Raw genomic sequence first — 21,585 nt, 5'->3', positions numbered from 1 at the left:
TGGGCAATTTTATGGACAAAGCCTATGCGCCCTGCTTTATGGAAAGCAAAAATGTGGTTTGCTGGGATGTATAACAGCTTTGCAGAAACGCACTAAGCGCACCTCACGCTAACCTACCCTGAACCATAATCAGCAGAAAATCGAGAAACGACTACGCCCCACACGCCACTGAGGGTTTTGCCGTGCAAATCTTTCGGGTGATGCTCCAACTGATACGACACTTCTTCAAGGAAGCAACAATGAACGAGGGATTATCCTGAGGTACCCCTCCCGTTGAGGTGAAGAAAAAGCTTTTCTTAGTTCCACGCTTATCTTCTGCCGCTGGTCGACTCTCACCAGGCTGCTGGGCTTTATGGCATCTCCAATGGTGACCGTTAAATCGGACACGGTATCTATATCGGTCCGCTAAATCAGACACTGTATCAGTATCTATTCACGGACAGACAAAAATCAGTTCGCTGATAGTGATTTAGGAGCTGGACATCCAACCGCATCCCCTAAACTTCTACCTAGTGATGGTGTTCTAGATCAGGGGATGCTTATCATGTCGACTCTCGCCAGGTGGGCCGCGCCTGACTCCTTTTGCCGGTTCTGTCCCAGGCCACTTCAGGCAGCCAATGACGTATACAAGTAAGATTCAGACTTGACACACAAGACGATGACTCTTCTACCAATGCAGCCGACTAGGACTCCTGTTATCATAAGCCTCCGATACATTATATAAGCTGAGACTAGGCTAGTCGAGAGATCATTGTAATCATACAACTCATACAAACATGATCTGTGGCAAACTAATCTGTAACTTGTACTCCCTCGAAATCAATACAATCAAGCATGACATAGGGTATTATCTTTCCAAGAGAGCCCGAATATGGGCAAATCCATGTGTCTTCTGATATCATCGTACCAAGGCTACCAGCTTGGGACCCCCTATCCGAGATCAGCTGGATTTGACTTCATCACCTAGATCCGGCCAGTTTCAAATTCAAACGCATAGCACCAGATCACATAGCGCGTGCCCGACCACATAGTGTCCGAAAACAACCAAAAAAGGGGGCAAGTATGCATAGTTTTTACATTCCCGATCACAAAAGAATTTCAGTTCGACAGTCCGTGCATTTTTTGCCCTGTTGGACCGGCTATCCGAGCTTCCACGCTCACTCCGGGGCTGGCTCCTCCTCACTATCCGCCTCTTTCTCGGCCGCCTGCAGCTCGGCTGTCATGCGCTTCAACAACCTAATACAAACATCTTGCACGATCATCCTTGTATCGCAATCCAAATCCCTCATCTTCAAGTTCAACATCTTCCTATCCTCTGAAGCGGCCGCGGTCTCTATCTTCTGTTCGAGGTTGAGCTTATTGCCGCCACCAACATATTAAACCTCTCGGCCTTCTTTACCTCCTTGATGTCAGAGCGCTTGAATTGCATTGGGATTTTCCTCGAAGAGGAGGGGAGATGCAGTACAGTAGAGATAACTATTTCCCTCAGTGAGAACCAAGATTTATCGAACCAATAGGAGAATCACGCAAAGCCTCGTGAACAACACTTGCACACACAAAAGCAAATACTTGCACCCAATGCGGGCAAGAGGTTTGTCAATCCCCTTGAACTCGTTATTTGCAAGCATCAAATCTTGTAGTAGTAGATAGATAAATTGCAAAAAAATAAAAGAAATAAAATTGAAACAACGGTATTTTGTATTTTATAATATGATAAAGGTAGACCCGGGGGCATATTTTTCAATGGAGGCTTCTCTCTCAAATACATAGCATACGGTGGGTGAACAAATTACTCTTAGCAATTGATAGAAAAGCGCATAGTTATGACAATATTCAAGGCAATGATCATGTATATAGGCATCATGTCCGAGACAAGTAGACCGACTCCTGCCTGCATCTACTACTATTACTGAAGGAAATATGCCCTAGAGGCAATAATAAAGTTGTTATTTATATTTACTTATATCATGATAAATGTTTATTATTCATGCTAGAATTTTATTAACCGGAAACTTAGTACATGTGTGAATACATAGACAAACAGAGTGTCCCTAGTATGCCTCTACTTGAATAGCTCGTTAATCAAAGATGGTTAAGTTTCCTGACCATAGACATGTGTTGTCATTTGATGAACGTGATCACATCATTAGAGAATAATGTGATGGACAAGACCCATCCGTTATCTTAGCATTATGATCGTCTAGTTTTATTGTTATTGCTTTCTTCATGACTTATACATATTCCTCTGACTATGAGATTATGCAACTCCCGAATACCGGAGGAACACCTTGTGTGCTATCAAACGTCACAACGTAACTGGGTGATTATAAAGATGCTCTACAACTGTCTCCAAAGGTGTTTGTTGAGTTGGCATAGATCGAGATTATGATTTGTCACTCTGAGTATCGGAGAGGTATCTCTGGGCCCTCTCGGTAATGCACATCACTATAAGCCTTGCAAGAAATGTGACTAATGAGTTAGTTGCGGGATGATGCATTACGGAACGAGTAAAGGGACTTGCCGGTAATGAGATTGAACTAGGTATGATGATACCGGTGATCGAATCTCGGGCAAGTAACATACCGATGACAAAGGGAATGGCGTATGTTGTTATGAGGTTTGTCCGATAAAGATCTTCGTAGAATATGTAGGAGCCAATATGAGCATCCAGGTTTCGCTATTGGTTATTGCCCGGAGATGTGTCTCGGTCATGTCTACATAGTTCTCTAACCCGTAGGGTTCGCACGCTTAACGTTCGGTGATGATTTGTATTATGAGTTATGTGTTTTTGATGACCGAAGTTTGTTCGGAGTCCCAGATGAGATCATGGACACGACGAAGAGTCTCGAAATGTTCTAGAGGTAAAGATTGATATATTGGAAGGTTATATACGGACACCGGAATCATTCCGAAGAAGATCGGGGATTTTTCGGAGTGCCGGGAGGTTACCGGAACCACCCGAGAAAGTTATTGGGCCTAATGGTGAAGAAAATATGCCCTAGAGGAAATAATAAAGTTGTTATTTATGTTTCCTTATATCATGATAAATGTTTATTATTCATGCTAGAATTGTATTAACCGGAAACTTAGTACATGTGTGAATACATAGACAAACAGAGTGTCCCTAGTATGCCTCTACTTGACTAGCTCGTTAATTAAAGATGGTTAAGTTTCCTAGCCATAGACATGTGTTGTCATTTGATGAACGGGATCACATCATTAGAGAATGATGTGATGGACAAGACCCATCCATTAGCTTAGCATAAATGATTGTTTAGCTTTATTGCTATTGCTTTCTCCATAACTTATACATGTTCCTATGACTATGAGATTATGCAACTCCCGAATACCGGAGGAACACTTAGTGTGCTATCAAACGTCACAACGTAACTGGGTGATTATAAAGAAGCTCTACAGGTGTCTCCGATGGTGTTTGTTGAGTTGGCATAGATCGAGATTAGGATTTGTGCTACCTCTTGAGCACTGCGTTGGTTTTCCCTTGAAGAGGAAAGAGTGATGCAGCAAAGTAGCGTAAGTATTTCCCTCAGTTTTTTAGAACCAAGGTATCAATCCAGTAGGAGGCTACGCGCGAGTCCCTCGCACCTGCACAAAACAAATAAATCCTCGCAACCAACGCGATAAGGGGTTGTCAATCCCTACACGGTCACTTACGAGAGTGAGATCTGATAGATATGATAAGATAATATTTTTTGGTATTTTTATGATAAAGATGCAAAGTAAAATAAAAGGCAACGAAAATAACTAAGTGTTGGAAGATTAATATGATGAAGATAGACCCGGGGGGCCATAGGTTTCACTAGTGGCTTCTCTCAAGAGCATAAGTATTTTACGATGGGCGAACAAATTACTGTTGAGCAATTGACAGAATTGAGCATAGTTATGAGAATATCTAGGTATGATCATGTATATAGGCATCACATCAGAGACAAGTAGACCGACTCCTGCCTGCATCTACTACTATTACTCCACACATCGACTGCTATCCAGCATGCATCTAGAGTATTAAGTTCATAAGAACAAAGTAACGCCTTAAGCAAGATGACATGATGTAGAGGGATAAACTCATGCAATATGATGAAAAACCCATCTTGTTATCCTCGATGGCAACAATACAATACGTTCCTTGCTGCCCCTACTGTCACTGGGAAAGGACACCATAAGATTGAACCCAAAGCTAAGCACTTCTCCCATTGCAAGAAAGATCAATCTAGTAGGCCAAACCAAACTGATAATTCGAAGAGACTTGCAAAGATAACCAATCATACATAAAATAATTCAGAGAAGATTCAAATATTGTTCATAGATAAACTTGATCATAAACCCACAATTCACCGGTCTCAACAAACACATCGCAAAAGAAGATTACATCGAATAGATCTCCACAAGAGAGGGGGAGAACTTTGTATTGAGATCCAAAAAGAGAGAAGAAGCCATCTAGCTAATAACTATGGACCCGAAGGTCTGAGGTAATCTACTCACACTTCATCGGAGAGGCTATGGTGTTGATATAGAAGCCCTCCGTGATCAATGCCCCCTTCGGCGGAGCTCCGAAACAGGCCCCTAGATGGGATCTCGTGGATACAGAAAGTTATGGTGGTGGAATTAGGGTTTTGGCTCCATATCTGATCGTTTGGGGGTACGTAGGTATATACAGGAGGAAGCAGTACGTCGGTGGAGCAACAGGGGGCCCACGAGGGTGGAGGGCGCGCCGGGGGGGGGGGGGGGGGGGGGGGGGGGGGGGGGGGGGGGGGGGGGGGGGGGGGGGGGGGGGGGGGTAGACGCGCCCCCTACCTCGTGGCCTCCGTGTTGGTTGCTTTACGTAGGGTCCAAGCCTCCTGGATCTTTTTCGTTCCGAAAATCACGTTCCCGAAGGTTCCATTCCGTTTGGACTCCGTTTGATATTCCTTTTCTTCGAAACCCTAAAATAGGGAAAAAACAGCAATTCTGGGCTGGGCCTCCGGTTAGTAGGTTAGTCCCAAAAATAATATAAAAGTGGATAATAAAGCCCAATAATGTCCAAAACAGTAGACAATATAGCATGGAGCAATCAAAAATTATAGATATGTTGGAGACGTATCAAGCATCCCCAAGCTTAATTCCCGCTCGTCCTCGAGTAGGTAAATGATAAAAACAGAATTTTTGATGCGGAATGCTACTAGGCATAATTTCAATGTAATTCTTATTAATTGTGGCATGAATATTCAGATCCGAAAGATTCAAGACAAAAGTTTAATATTGACATAAAAATAATAATACTTCAAGCATACTAACTAAGCAATTATGTCTTCTCAAAATAACATGGCCAAAGAAAGTTCATCCCTACAAAATCATATAGTTTAGTCATGCTCAATTTTCGTCACACAAGAATGCTCTCATCATGCACAACCCCGATGACAAGCCAAGCAATTGTTTCATACTTTAGTAATCTCAAACTTTATAGACCTTCACGCAATACATGAGCGTGAGCCATGGATATAGCACTATGGGTGGAATAGAGTATAATGATGGGGGTTATGTGGAGAAGACAAAAAAGGAGAAAGTCTCACGTCAACGAGGCTAATCAATGAGCTATGGATATGCTCATCGATTGATGTTAATGTAAGGAGTAGGGATTGCCATGCAACGGATGCACTAGAGCTATAAATGTATGAAAGCTCAACAAAAGAAACTAGTGGGTGTGCATCCAACTTGCTTGATCATGAAGACCTAGGGCACTTGAAGAGGCCCATTGTTGGAATATACAAGCCAAGTTCTATAATGAAAAATTCCCACTAGTCTATGAAAGTGACAGAACAAGAGACTCTCTATCATGAAGATCATGGTGCTACTTTGAAGCACAAGTGTGGGAAAAAAAGATAGTAGCATTGTCCCTTTTCATTTCTCTTTTTTTGGGCCTTCCTTTTTTATTTGGACTTTCTCTTTTTTTATCAGGACAATGCTCTATTAAATGATGATCATCACACTTCTATTTATTTACAACTCGATGATTACAACTCGATACTAGAACAAGGTATGCCTCTATATGAATGCCTCTAGCGGTGTACCGGGATATGCAATGAATCAAGTGTGACATGTATGAAAGAATTATGAATGGTGGCTTTGCCAAAAATACAATGTCAACTACATGATCATGCAAAGCAATATGACAATGATGAATGTGTCATGATAAACGGGATGGTGGAAAGTTGCATGGCAATATATCTCGGAATGGCTATGGAAATGCCATAATAGGTAGGTATGGCGACTGTTTTGAGGAAGATATAAGGAGGTTTATGTGTGAAAGAGCGTATCATATCACGGGGTTTGGATGCACCGGCGAAGTTTGCACCAACTCTCAATGTGAGAAAGGGCAATGCACGGTACCGAAGAGGCTAGCAATGATGGAAGGGTGAAAGTGTGTATAATCCATGGACTCAACATTAGTCATAAAGAACTCACATACTTATTGCAAAAATCTACAAGTCATCAAAAACCAAGCACTACGCGCATGCTCCTAGGGGGATAGATTGGTAGGAAAAGACCATCGCTCATCCCCGACCGCCACTCATAAGGAAGACAATCAAAGAACACCTCATGTTTCAAATTTGTTACATAACATTTACCATACATGCATGCTACGGGACTTGCAAACTTCAACACAAGTATTTCTCAAATTCACAACTACTCAACTAGCACAACTTTAATATCACTACATCCATATATCAAAACAATCATCAAGCATCAAACTTCTCTTAGTATTCAAAACACTCATAAGAAAGTTTTTACTAATCTTGAATACCTAGCATATTAGGATTATTTAAGCAAATTACCATGCTATTTAAGACTCTCAAAATAATATAAGTGAAGCATGAGAGATCAATAGTTTCTATAAAACAAATCCACCACCGTGCTCTAAAAGATATAAGTGAAGTACTAGAGCAAAACTATATAACTCAAAAGATATAAGTGAAGCACATAGAGTATTCTAATAATTTCCGAATCATGTGTGTCTCTCTCAAAAGGTGTGTACAGAAAAGATGATTGTGGTAAACTAAAAATCAAAGACTCAAATCATACAAGACGCTCCAAGCAAAACACATATCATGTGGTGAATAAAAATATAGCTCCAAGTAAAGTTACCGATGGAAGTAGACGAAAGAGGGGATGCCTTCCGGGGCATCCCCAAGCTTTGGCTTTTTGGTGTCCTTAGATTATATTGGGGGGTGCTATGGGAATCACCAATATTAGGCTCTTGCCACTCCTTGTTCCATAATCCATCAAATCCTTACCCAAAACTTGAAAACTTCACAACACAAAACTTAAAGTAGAGAATCTCGTGAGCTCCGTTAGCGAAAGAAAACAAAAGACCACTTCAAGGTACTGTAATTAACCCATTCTTTATTTATATTGGTGTTAAACCTACTGTATTCCAACTTCTTTATGGTTTATAAACTATTTTACTAGCCATAGATTCATCAAAATAAGCAAACAACACATGAAAAACAGAATCTGTCAAAAACAGAACAGTCTGTAGTAATCTGTAGCTAGTGCAAGATCTGGAACCCCAAAAATTCTAAAATAAATTGCTGGACGTGAGGAATTTATCTATTAATCATCTTCAAAAATAATTAACTAAATGGCACTTTCTTAATAAAAATGTCAGCAGTTCTCGTGAGCGCTAAAGTTTCTGTTTTTTTTACAGCAAGATTAACAAGACTTTCCCCAAGTCTTCCCAATGGTTCTACTTGGCACAAACACTAATTAAACACAAAAAACACAACCAAAGCGGAGGCAAGATAAATTATTTATTACTAAACATGAGCAAAAAGAAAGGAATAAAAATAAAATTGGGTTGCCTCCCAACAAGCGCTATCGTTTAACGCCCCTAGCTAGGCATAAACAGCAAGGATAGATCTAGGTAGTGCCATCTTTGGTAGGCAATCCGTAAGTGGATCTCATAATAGATTCATAAGGTAATTTAATTTTCTTCCTAGGAAAGTGTTCCATGCATTTCCTTAACGGAAATTGGAATCTAATATTTCCTTCCTTCATATCAATAATTGCACCAATCGTTCTAAGGAAAGGTCTACCAAGAATAATAGGACATGAAGGATTTCAATCTATATCAAGAACAATAAAATCTACGGGCACATAGTTCCTATTTGCAACAATAAGAACATCATTAATTCTTCCCATAGGTTTCTTAATATTGGAATCCGCAAGGTGCAAGTTTAAAGAGCAATCATCAAAATCACAGAAACCTAACAAATCACACAAAGTCTTTGGAATCGTGGAAACACTAGCACCCAAATCACACAAAGCATAGCATTCATGATCTTTAATTTTAATTTTAATAGTTGGTTCCCACTCATCATAAAGTTTTCTAGGGATAGAAACTTCTAACTCAAGTTTTTCTTCATAGGATTGCATCAAAGCATCAACGATATGTTTGGTAAAAGCTTTATTTTGACTATAAGAATGAGGAGAATTTAGCACGGATTGCAACAAGGAAATAAAATCTATCAAAGAGCAATTATCATAATTAAATTCCTTGAAATCCAAAATAGTAGTTCATTAACATCAAGAGTTTTGATCTCTTCAATCCCACTTTTATCAAATTTAGCATCACGATCTAAAAGCTCCGAATTTTTGGAACGTCTTATAGGTAAAGGTGGATCATATTCAGTCCCATCATTATCAAGAATCATATTGCAAAACAAAGATTTAATGGGGACACATCAATAACTTTTAAATCTTCATCTTTATTATCATGGAAACTAAAAGAACACGCTTTTATAAAGGAATCTTTCTTAGCACGCATCCTAGCGGTTCTTTCTTTGCACTCATCAATGGAAATTCTCATGGCTTTGAGAGACTCATTGATATCATGCTTAGGTGGAATAGATCTAAGTTTCAAAGAATCAACATCAAGAGAAATTCTATCAACGTTCCTAGCCAACTCATCAATCTTAAGCAATTTTTCTTCAATCAAAGCATTGAAATTCTTTTGCGAAGTAATAAATTCTTTAATATTAGATTCAATATTAGAGGGCATCTTATTATAATTTCCATAAGAATTGTTGTAGGAATTACCATAATTATTAGTGGAATTGCTAGGATAAGGCCTAGGATTAAAGTTTTCTCTGTACACGTTGTTACCAAAATTGTTCCTACCAACAAAATTCACATCCATAGATTCATTATTATTCTCAATCAAAGTAGACAAAGGCATATCATTAGGATCAGAAGAAACACTTTTATTAGCAAATAATTTCATAAGTTCATCCATCTTTCCACTCAAAACATTAATTTCTTCTATCGCATGCACTTTCTTATTAGTAGATCTTTCAGTGTGCCACTGAGAATAATTAACCATAATATTATCTAGGAGTTTAGTAGCTTCTCCTAAAGTGATTTCCATAAAAGTGCCTCCCGCGGTCGAATCTAAAAGATTTCTAGAAGCAAAATTCAATCCGGCATAAATTTTTTATATAATCATCCACAAATTCAAACCATGTGTTGGGCAATTATGTATCATTAATTTCATCCTCTCCCAAGCTTGTGCAACATGTTCATGATCAAGTTGCTTAAGATTCATAATATAGTTTCTAAGAGAGATGATCTTAGTGGGAGGAAAATACTTAGAGATAAAAGCATCTTTGCACTTATTCCAAGAATCAATACTATTTTTAGGCAAAGACGAAAACCAAGCTTTAGCACGATCTCTAAGCGAAAAAGGAATTGTCAACATCTTTCTTCTTTTGCATATCACACAAATCAACGAAGCTATTTAGATGGGTAGCGGCATCTTCACTAGGAAGGCCGGAAAACGGATCTTTCATGACAAGATTCAGCAATGCAGCATTAATTTCACAAGATTCAGCATCGGTAAGAGGAGCAATGGGAGTGCTAATAAAATCATTGTTGTTGGTATTGGTAAAGTCACATAATTTAGTGTTATCTTGAGCCATTGTGACAAGCAAGCAATCTAACACACAAGCAAACGAGGAACGGGCAAAAAGAGGCAAATAGAGAGAGAGGAGGATAGATAGAGAGAGAGAGAGGGCGAATACAACAGCAAGGGTGAAGTGGGGGAGAGGAAAACGAGAGGCAAATGGCAAATAATGTAATGCGGGAGATAAGGGTTTGTGATGGGTACTTGGTATGTTGACTTTTGCGTAGACCTCCCCGGCAATGGCGCCAGAAATCCTTCTTGCTACCTCTTGAGCACTGCGTTGGTTTTTCCTTGAAGAGGAAAGGGTGATGCAGCAAAGTAGCGTAAGTATTTCTCTCAATTTTTGAGAACCAAGGTATCAATCCAGTAGGAGGCTAAGCGCGAGTCCCTCGCACCTGCACAAAACAAATAAATCCTCGCAACCAACGTGATAAGGGGCTGTCAATCCCTACACGGTCACTTACGAGAGTGAGATCTGATATATATGATAAGATAATATTTGTTGGTATTTTTATGATAAAGATGCGAAGTAAAAGAAAAGGCAATGAAAATAACTAAGTGTTGGAAGATTAATATGATGAAGATAGACCCGGGGGCCATAGGTTTCACTAGTGGCTTCTCTCAAGAACATAAGTATTTTACAGTGGGTGACCAAATTACTGTTGAGCAATTGACAGAATTGAGCATAGTATGAGAATATCTAGGTATGATCATGTATATAGGCATCACGTCCGAGACAAGTAGACCGACTCCTGCCTGCATCTACTACTATTACTCCACACATCGACCGCTATCCAGCATGCATCTAGAGTATTAAGTTCATAAGAACAAAGTAACGCCTTAAGCAAGATGACATGATGTAGAGGGATAAACTCATGCAATATGATGAAAACCCCATCTTGTTATCCTCAATGGCAACAATACAATACGTGCCTTGCTGCCCCTACTGTCACTGGGAAAGGACACCATAAGATTGAACCCAAAGCTAAGCACTTCTCCCATTGCAAGAAAGATCAATCTAGTAGGCCAAACCAAACTGATAATTCGAAGAGACTTGCAAAGATAACCAATCATACATAAAAGAATTCAGAGAAGATTCAAATATTGTTCATAGATAAACTTGATCATAAACCCACAATTCATCGGTCTCAACAAACACACCGTAAAAGAAGATTACATCGAATAGATCTCCACAAGAGAGGGGGAGAACTTTGTATTGAGATCCAAAAGGAGAGAAGAAGCCATCTAGCTAATAACTATGGACCCGAAGGTTTGAGGTAAACTACTCACACTTCATCGGAGAGGCTATGGTGTTGATGTAGAAGCCCTCCGTGATCGATGCCCCCTCGAGGGGAGCTCCGGAACAGGCCCCAAGATGGGATCTCGTGGATACAGAAAGTTACGGCGGTGGAATTAGGGTTTTGGCTCCGTATCTGGTCGTTTGGGGGTACGTAGGTATATATAGGAGGAAGGAGTACGTCGGTGGAGCAACAAGGGGCCCATGAGGGTGGAGGGCACGCCTGGGGGGGGGGGGTAGGCGCGCCCTCTACCTCATGGCCTCCCTGTTGGTTGCTTGACGTAGGGTCCACGTCTCATGGATCTTTTTCATTCCAAAAATCACGTTCCTGAAGGTTTCATTCCGTTTGGACTCCATTTGATATTCCTTTTCTTCAAAACCCTAAAATAGGCAAAAAAACAGCAATTCTGGGCTGGGCCTCCGGTTAGTAGGTTAGTCCCCAAAATAATATAAAAGTGGATTATAAAGCCCAATAATGTCCAAAACATTAGATAATATAGCATGGAGCAATCAAAAATTATAGATACATTGGAGACGTATCAATTTGTCACTCCGATTGTCGGAGAGGTATCTCTAGGCCCTCTCAGTAATGCACATCACTATAAGCTTTGCAAGTAATGTGACTAATGAGTTAGTTGTGGGATGTTGCATTATGGAACGAGTAAAGGGACTTACCGGTAACGAGATTGAACTAGGTATGATGGTACCAATGATCGAATCTCGGGCAAGTAATATACCGATGACAAAGGGAACACCGTATGTTGTTATGCGGTTTGACCGATAAAGATATTAATAGAATATGTAGGAGCCAATATGAGCATACAGGTTCCGCTATTGGTTATTGACCGGAGATGTGACTCGATCATGTCTACATAGTTCTCGAACCCGTAGGGTCCGCGCGCTTAACGTTCGATGACGATATGTATTGTGAGTTATGTGATTTGATGTACCGAAGGTTGTTCAGAGTCCCAGATGTGATCATGGACATGACGAGGAGTACCGAAATGTTCGAGACATGAAGATTGATATATTGGAAGGTTATGTTTGGACACTGGAAAGGTTTCGGATAGGTTTGGGCATTTTCCGGAGTAACGGGGGGTTACCGGAACCCCCCGAGGGGGTTAATGGGCCTTCATGGGCTTTAGTGGAAGAGAGGATGAGGCGGACAAGTGGAGGGGCAAGCCCCCCCCCCCCAAGCCCAATCCGAATTGGGAGGGGGGACTGGCCCCCTTTCCTTCTCTCCCTCTTCCCTTTCCTTCCCCTCCTAGTTGGACTAGGAAAGGGGGGAACCTACTCCTAGTAGGAGTAGGATTCCCCCCTTGGGGTACACCCCATGAGGCCGGCCGACCCCCTCCTCTACTCCTTTATATATGGGGGAGAAGGCACTGAAGGAAATATGCCCTAGAGGCAATAATGAAGTTGTTATTTATATTTCCTTATATCATGATAAATGTTAATTATTCATGCTAGAATTGTATTAACCAGAAACTTAGTACATGTGTGAATACATAGACAAACAGAGTGTCACTAGTATGACTCTACTTGACTAGCTCGTTAATCAAAAGATGGTTAAGTTTCCTAACCATAGACATGAGTTTTCATTTGATGAACAGGGTTACATCATTAGAGAATGATGTGATTGACTTGACCCATCTGTTAGCTTAGCACTATGATCGTTTAGTTTATTGCTATTGCTTTCTTCAAGACTTATACGTGTTCCTATGACTATGAGATTATGCAACTCCCGAATATCGGAGGAACAGTTAGTGTGCTATCAAACGTCACAAGGTAACTGGGTGACTATAAAGATGCTCTACAGGTGTCTCCAATGGTGTTTGTTGAGTTGGCATAGATCGAGATTAGGATTTGTCACTCCGTGTATCAGAGAGGTATCTCTGGGCCCTCTCGGTAATGCACATCACTATAAGCCTTGCAAGCAATGTGACTAATGAGTTAGTTGCGGGATGTAGCATTACGGAACGAGTAAAGAGACTTGCCGATAACGAGATTGAACTAGGTATTGAGATACCGACGATCGAATCTCGAGCAAGTAACATACCGATGACAAAAGGGAACAACGTATGTTGTTATGCGGTTTGACCGATAAAGATATTCGTACAATATGTAGGAACCAATATGAGCATCCAGGTTCCGCTATTGGTTATTGACCGGAAGTGAGTCTCGGTCATGTCTACATAGTTCTCAAACCCGTAGGGTCTGCACACTTAACGTTCGATGACGATCGGTATTATGAGTTTATATGTTTTTATGTACTGAAGGTAGTTCGGAATCCCGGATGTGATCACGGACATGACGAGGAGTCTCAAAATGGTCGAGACATAAATATTGATATATTGGAAGGCTATGTTTGGACACCGGAATGGTTTCGGATAAGTTCGGGCAATTACCGGAGTACCGGGAGGTTACCGGAACCCCCCAGGGAGTTAATGGGCCTTAATGGGCCATGGTGGGAGAGAGAAGGAGGCGGCCAAGTGGGGGGCGCCCCCCAAGCCCAATCTGAATTGGGGAGGGGCCGGCCCCTGTCCTTCTCTCCTTCTCCTTTTTCCTTCTTCTCTTACTCCAACTAGGGAGGGGGGGAACCTACTCCTACTAGGAGTAGGAATCCCCCTTGGGGCGCGCCATAGAGAGGGCCGGCCCTCCCCTCCTACACCCCTTTATATATGGGGGAGGGGGGCACCCCATAGACACACAAGTTGACAGTTGTCTTAGCCGTGTGCGGTGCCCCCTCCACAGATTTCCACCTCGGTCATATCGTTGTAGTTCTTAGGCGAAGCCCTGCGTCGGTAACTTCATCATCACCGTCATCACGCCATCGTGCTGACGAAACTCTCCCTCGGCCTCAGCTAGATCAAGAGTACGAGGGACATCATCGAGCTGAACGTGTGCAGATCGCGGAGGTGCCGTGCATTCGGTACTTGATCGGTTGGATCGCGAAGACGTTCGACTACGTCAACCGTGTTACTTAACGCTTCCACTTTCGGTCTACGAGGGTATGTGGACACACTCTCCCCTCTTGTTGCTATGCATCTCCTTGATAGATCTTGCGTGATCATAGGAATTTTTTTGAAATATTGCGTTCCCCAATAGTGGCATCCGAGCCAGGTCTATGCGTAGATGTTATATGCACGAGTAGAACACAAAGGAGTTGTGGGCATGGGTATATACATATTGCTTGCCGCCACTAGTTGATTCTTGATTCAGCGGTATTGTTGGATGAAGTAGCTCAGACCGACATTACGCGTACGGTTACGTGATACTGGTTCTACCGACGTGCTTCGCACTCAGGTGGCTAGTGGGTGTCTGTTTCTCCAACTTTAGTTGAATCGGTTGATAACCCATGAGTATAGGAGATTGCAACAGTTTTCGAGGGTACAGTACTCAACCCAAATTTATTGATTCGACACAAGGGGAGCCAAAGTATATTCTCAAGTATTAACAGTTGAGTTGTCAATTCAACCACACCTGAAAGACTTAATATCTGCAACAAAGTATTTAGTAGCAAAGTAATATGATAGTAGCAGTAACGGTAGCAAAAGTAACAGTATTGGTTTTGTAGTGATTGTAACAGTGGCAACGGAAAAGTAACTAAGCAAAGAACAATATGTGAAAAGCTCGTAGGCAATGGATCAGTGATGGATAATTATGTCGGATGCGATTCCTCATGCAACAGTTATAACATAGGGTGACACAGAACTAGCTCCAGTTCATCAATGTAATGTAGGCATGTATTCCGAATATAGTCATACGTGCTTATGGAAAAGAACTTGCATGACATCTTTTGTCCTACCCTCCCGTGGCAGCAGGGTCCTATTGGAAACTAAGGGATATTAAGACCTCCTTTTAATAGAGTACCGGACCAAAGCATAAACACTTAGTGAATACATGAACTCCTCAAACTACGGTCATCACCGGTAAGTATCCCGATTATTGTCACTTCGGGGTTAACGGATCATAACACATAATAGGTGACTATAGACTTGCAAGATAGGATCAAGAATTCACATATATTCATGAAAACATAATAGGTTCAGATCTGAAATCATGGCACTCGGGCCCTAGTGACAAGTATTAAGCATTGCAAAGTCATAGCAACATCAATCTTAGAACATAATGGATACTAGGGATCAAATCCTAAGAAAACTAACTCGATTACATGATAAATCTCATCCAACCCATCACCGTCCAGCAAGCCTACGATGGAATTACTCACGCACGACCGTGAGCATCATGAAATTGGTGATGGAGGAAGGTTGATGACGATGGCGACGGATTCCCCTCTCCGGAGCCCTGAGCGGACTCCAAATCAGCCCTACCGAGAGAGATTAGGGCTTGGCGGCGGCTCCATATCGTAAAATGCGATGAATCCTTCTCCTTGATTTTTTTCCTCCCTGAACGTGAATATATAGAGTTGGAGTTGAGGTTGGTGGAGCACCAGGGGGCCCACAAGGCAGGGTGGCGTGCCTAGGGGGGTAGGCTCGCCCCCACCCTCGTGGATAGGGGTGTGGGCCCCTGGCCTTGATTCTTTCTTTTTTATATGTTCCAAAAATATTCTTCGTTGATTTTCAGGTCATTCCGAGAACTTTTATTTCTGCACAAAAATAACACCATGGTAATTCTGCTGAAAACAACGCCAGTCCGGGTTAGTTCCATTCAAATCATGCAAGTTAGAGTCCAAAACAAGGGCAAAAGTGTTTAGAAAAGTAGATACGATGGAGACATATCAACTCCCCCAAGCTTAAACCTTTGCTTGTCCTCAAGTAATTCAGTTGAAAAACTGAAAGTGATAAAGAAAAACTTTTACAAACTATGTTTTCTCTTGTTGTTGTAAATATGTAAAGCCAACATCCAAGTTTTCAGCAAAGATTATGAACTAACCATATTCACAATAACATTTAGGTCTCATGTTTACTCATATCAATGGCATAATCAACTAGCGAGTAAAATAGTAAATCTCGGATGACAACACTTTCTCAAAACAATCATAATATGATATAACAAGATGGTATCTCGCTAGCCCTTTCTAAGACCGCAAAACATAAATGTAGAGCACCTCTGAAGATCAAGGCCTGACTGGAAATCATAATTCATGATAAAAGAGATCCAGTCAAGTCATACTCAATGTAAACTAATAATAATACATGCAAATGACAGCGGTGCTCTCCAACTAGTGCTTTTTAATAAGAGGATGATGACTCAACATAAAAGTAAATAGATAGGCCCTTCGGAGAGGGAAGCAGGGATTTGTAGAGGTGCTAGAGCTCGGTTTTAAAATAGAGATGAATAATATTTTGAGCGGTATACTTTCATTGTCAACATAAAAACCAAGAGATCTCGATATCTTCCATGCTACACACATTATAGGCGGTTCCCAAGCAGAATGGTAAAGTTTTTACTCCCCCCCACCAACAAGCATCAATCCATGGCTTGCCCGAAACAACGGGTGCCTCCAACTAACAACAATCCCGGGGGAGTTTTGTTTGCAATTATTTTGATTTGATTTGAGCATGGGACTGGGCATCCCAGTGACCAGCCATTTTCTCGTGAATGAGGAGCAGAGTCCACTCCTCTTGAGAATAACCCGCCTAGCATGGAAGATACAGACATCCCTAGTTGATACATGAGCTATTCGAGCATACAAAATAGAATTTCATTTGAAGGTTTAGAGTTTGGCACATACAAATTTACTTGGAACGGTAGGTAGATACCACATATAGGAAGGTATGGTGGACTCATATGGAATAACTTTTGGCGTTTATGGAGTTGGATGCACAAGCAGTATTCCCGCTTAGTACAAGTGAAGGCTAGAAAGAGACTGGGAAGCGACCAGCTAGAGAGCGACAACAGTCATGAACATGCATTAAAATTAATCAACACTGAATGCAAGCATGAGTAGGATATAATTCACCATGAACATAAATATCATGGAGGCTATGTTGATTTGTTTCAACTACATGTGTGAACATGTGCCAAGTCAAGCCACTCGAATCGTTCAAAGGAGGATACCACCCTATCATACCACATCACAACCATTTTAATAGCATGTTGGCACGCAAGGTAAACCATTATAAACTCCTAGCAAATTAAGCATGGCATGAGCAACTATAATCTCTAATTATCATTGCAAACATGTTTCATTCATAATAGACTGAATCAGGAACAATGAACTAATCATATTTACAAAAACAAGAGAGGTCGAGTTCATACTAGCTTTTCTCATCTCAATCAGTTCATCATATATCGTCATTATTGCCTTTCACTTGCATGACCGAATGGTGTGGATAATAATAATAGTGCACGTGCATTGGACTAAGCTGGAATCTGCAAGCACTCAATTCAAGGGAGAAGACAAGGTAATATGGGCTCTTTGTTAGATCAACCATAATGCATAAAAGAGCCACTCAACATTTTCATTATGGTCTTCTCCTCTCGACCACCAAAGAAAAGAAAAGAACAAAAACTATTTACACGGGAAAGCTCCCAACAAGCAAAAGAAGAACAAGAAATCTTTTTGGGTTTACTTTTTAATTACTACTACTACAAGCATGGAAAGTAAACTAGTAAAAGCTACACCTAATTTTTTTGTTTTTTCTTAAGGTTTTTCAAACACACAAGAAGAAGGCTTAAAAAGAAATTAAACTAGCATGGATAATACAATGAAAAAGTATGAGCACCGACAACTGGCATGAGTGTGTGAACATGAATGTAATGTCGGTGAGAAATACGTACTCCCCCAAGCTTAGGCTTTTGACCTAAGTTGGTCTATGCCCACGGATCAAAGCTGCCCTCTCCGGTGTACTGAGGAGGATCCTCAGGGTGCCACTGGTTAGCGATCTCCTCCGGATCCCACTAATAAACAGACTGACGGCGAGGATCAAGTGGTGGCTCCGGCTCAGGCTCTGGAGATGATGTCAGGCTCCGGTATGCATGAACGGCCTCCGGCAAAACAAGGTACGTGCCTGAAAATATGTTGAACAAAGAGGGAGCAGGCAAGGTAATAGTCTCAAAGTAACTTTTATCAAATATCAGTCTATAGTTAAGCATCTTCTTCTTATTCTTAACAATAAAATCATGTGCTACCATACTCTTATAATCTAGAAAAATAGGAGGCAACAACTTTTCCTCTTTCTCATAATGCCTAATAGGTATGTTAAAGTGTGCAGCAAGGTGCGAGGCAAAGATGCCTCCAAAGACGGGACCCTTTGTGCGGTTCAGATTTAACCGTTTAGCAATGATAGCGCCTAAACTAAAAGTGGTATCATGAAACAAAGCATGGCGCAAAATAACAATATCAGGGGCACTAAGGTATCCACAGTTCCCACGGCCAATTAAGCATCTACTAGAAAATATTGCAAAGTAACATAGAACATGAAAATGTATGCTAGTAATTCTTTCATCAGAAACCTTCCTCGTCTCCCCTACAGCGATCATATCAATAAACCCTTCCACATCATTACGATGTGGTTCCTCTATGCTGCCCTCAAAGGGCAACTTGCAAACCCCACAAAAGTTGTAAAGTGACATCTCCTTATACTCATCATACAAATAAAAATCCACAGAAGGTGGCGGCCTCCTAGCATGGAAATGAAAATTTTGCACAAAAATATTAGTGAGCAGGAGATACTGTTTGAGCTGGTCGTGGAGGAAGTTGGTGAGGCCTGCATTCTCAGCCAAATAAAAAAATCTTCATAAATCCAGGCTTCTCTCAAGAACTCGTCGCAAGGCCATTCACACGGTTGAACTTTCGCAGTATGAGGGAGATTATATTTGGGCTTCTTATTCTCTTCACTTTGCTTATCCTTCGAGCTTCGGCTCGAAGAACCCCTCAAAAATCTCTTCATCTTTTTCTGAAAATTTCTGAAATTTTTAGTGACTCAAAATAAAAGTGAACCAAACTCAACAAGATTGATAGAAACTACTCCTACAAGTGCCTAGAGTCCATATCATGCATTAAAACTACTTTTGACCACATAAATTTGACATGCAAGCTCAAGAACAGGGCCACCTAAGCAACAAAAATTTGCAATAAATAAAGCACTAGAACAAAAACTAATTGGACCATTGGAGGAGTCACATACCGAAGAACAATCGCCCAAAGTAGTTTTGTGAATGGAGCTTTGAGCAAGGAGATCGAAAATGGCAGCAAGATGAGCTAGAACTCGGGTTTGAGCTGGTGGATGATTTTTTCTGGAGGAAGACGAAGTGTGTGGGTGCAAGAATAAGTGGAGGAGGCCCACGTGGGGTCCACGAGGCAGGGGGCACGCCCAGGGGGGTAGGGCGCGCCCTCCACCCTCGCGGGCACATGGTGGGTCCCCCTGGTGTGTTTCCAGTGCCAATAATTCTTAAATATTTCAGAAAAAATCATATTAAATTTTCAGGGCATTTGGAGAACTTTTATTTTCGAGGTATTTTTTATCACAAGGATAATTCAGAAAACAGACAGAAAATACTATTTTTTTACTTTATTTAATCTAAATAACAGAAAGTAAAAGGAGGGTACAGAGAGTTGTGCTTTCTAACTTCATCCATCTCATGCTCATCAAAAGGAATCCACTAACAAGGTTGATCATGTCTTGTTAACAAACTCATTCCGAATTGCATGAAACCGGATAAATTTCGAATAACACTAGGTTACCTCAACTGGGATATGCACATCCCCAACAATAAGAATATCATATTTATTCTTGACCGTAGGAAGAGGAAATTCAAAACCTCCAATAGTAATTGTTGGAATTTTTCCAATAGAATTGATACTGTGGACTTGAGGTTGTTTCCTCCGAAAGTGTACTGTATGCTCATTACCATTAACATGAAAAGTGACATTGCCTTTGTTGCAATCAATAACAGCCCCTGCAGTATTCAAAAAGGGTCTTCCAAGAATAATAGACATACTATCATCCTCGGGAATATCAAGAATAACAAAATCCGTTAAAATAGTACCATTTGCAACCACAACAGGCACATCCTCACAAATACCGACATGTATAGGAGTTGATTTATCAGCCATTTGCAAGGATATTTCAATATGTGTTAACTTATTCAAATCAAGTCTATGATATAAAGAGAGCGGCATAACACTAACACCGGCTCCAAGATCACATAAAGCAGTTTTAACATAGTTTCTTTCAATGGAGCATGGTATAGTTGGTACTCCTGGATCTCCAAGTTTCTTTGGTATTCCACCCTTAAAAGTATAATTAGCAAGCATGGTGGAAATTTCAGCTTCCGGTATCTTTCTTTTATTAGTAACAATATCCTTCATGTTCTTAGCAAAAGGGTTCATTTTAAGCATATCAGTCAAACGCATATGCAAAAAGATAGGTCTAATCATTTCAGCAAAGCGCTCAAAATCCTCATCATCCTTTTTCTTGGATGGTTTAGGAGGAAAAGGCATGGGTTTCTAAACCCATGGTTCTCTTTCTTTACCGTGCTTCCTAGCAACGAAGTCTCTTATCATAACGTTGATTCATTGATTGTGGTTTATCAAGATCAACAGTAGGTTCAATCTCCACATCATTATCATTGCTAGGTTGAGCATCAACATGATCATCATCATTAACATTATCACTAGGTTCATGTTCATTACCAGATTGTGTTTTAGCATCAGAAATAGAAATATCATTGGGATTCTCAGGTGTGTCAATGACAGGTTCACTAGAAGCATGCAAAGTCCTATCATTTTTCTTTTTCTTCCTTTTAGAAGGACTAGGTGCATCAACATTAGTTCTCTGAGAATCTTGCTCAATTCTCTTAGGGTGGCCCTCAGGATACAAAGGTTCCTGAGTCATTTTACCCCCTCTAGTCATAACTCTAACATCATTATCATTTTTCTTATTATTTAATTCATTGAGAAAATCATTCTGAGCCTTAAGTACTTGTTCTACTTGAGTGGTAACCATAGAAGCATGTTTACTAATAAGTTTAAGTTCACCTTTAACTCTAGCCATATAATCACTCAAGTGTTCAATCATATAAGCATTGCGTTTCAATTGTCTACCAACATAAGCATTGAAGTTTTCTTGTTTAACAATAAAATTATCAAACTCATCCATGCATTGGCTAGCAGACTTATTACGAGCAATATCACCTTCATCAAATCTATTGAGAGAATTTACCTTTACTACCTGTGTCGGGTTATCAAGACCATGTATTTATTCAATAGGTGGTAAATTCTTAACATATTTAGCTTTAATACCTTTTTCTTTCATAGATTTCTTTGCCTCTTGCATATCTTCAGGATTGAGAAATAGAATACACCTTTTCTTCGGAGTTGGCTTAGGAGTTGGTTCAGGAAGTGTCCAATCACTTTCATTAC

The sequence above is a fragment of the Triticum urartu genome, chromosome 4 (assembly GCF_003073215.2).
Source record: "Triticum urartu cultivar G1812 chromosome 4, Tu2.1, whole genome shotgun sequence".
In the NCBI taxonomy this organism is placed as follows: Eukaryota; Viridiplantae; Streptophyta; class Magnoliopsida; order Poales; family Poaceae; genus Triticum; species Triticum urartu.
The sequence above is the reverse complement of the archived record's forward strand: the minus strand, read 5'-3'. Positions refer to the sequence as shown.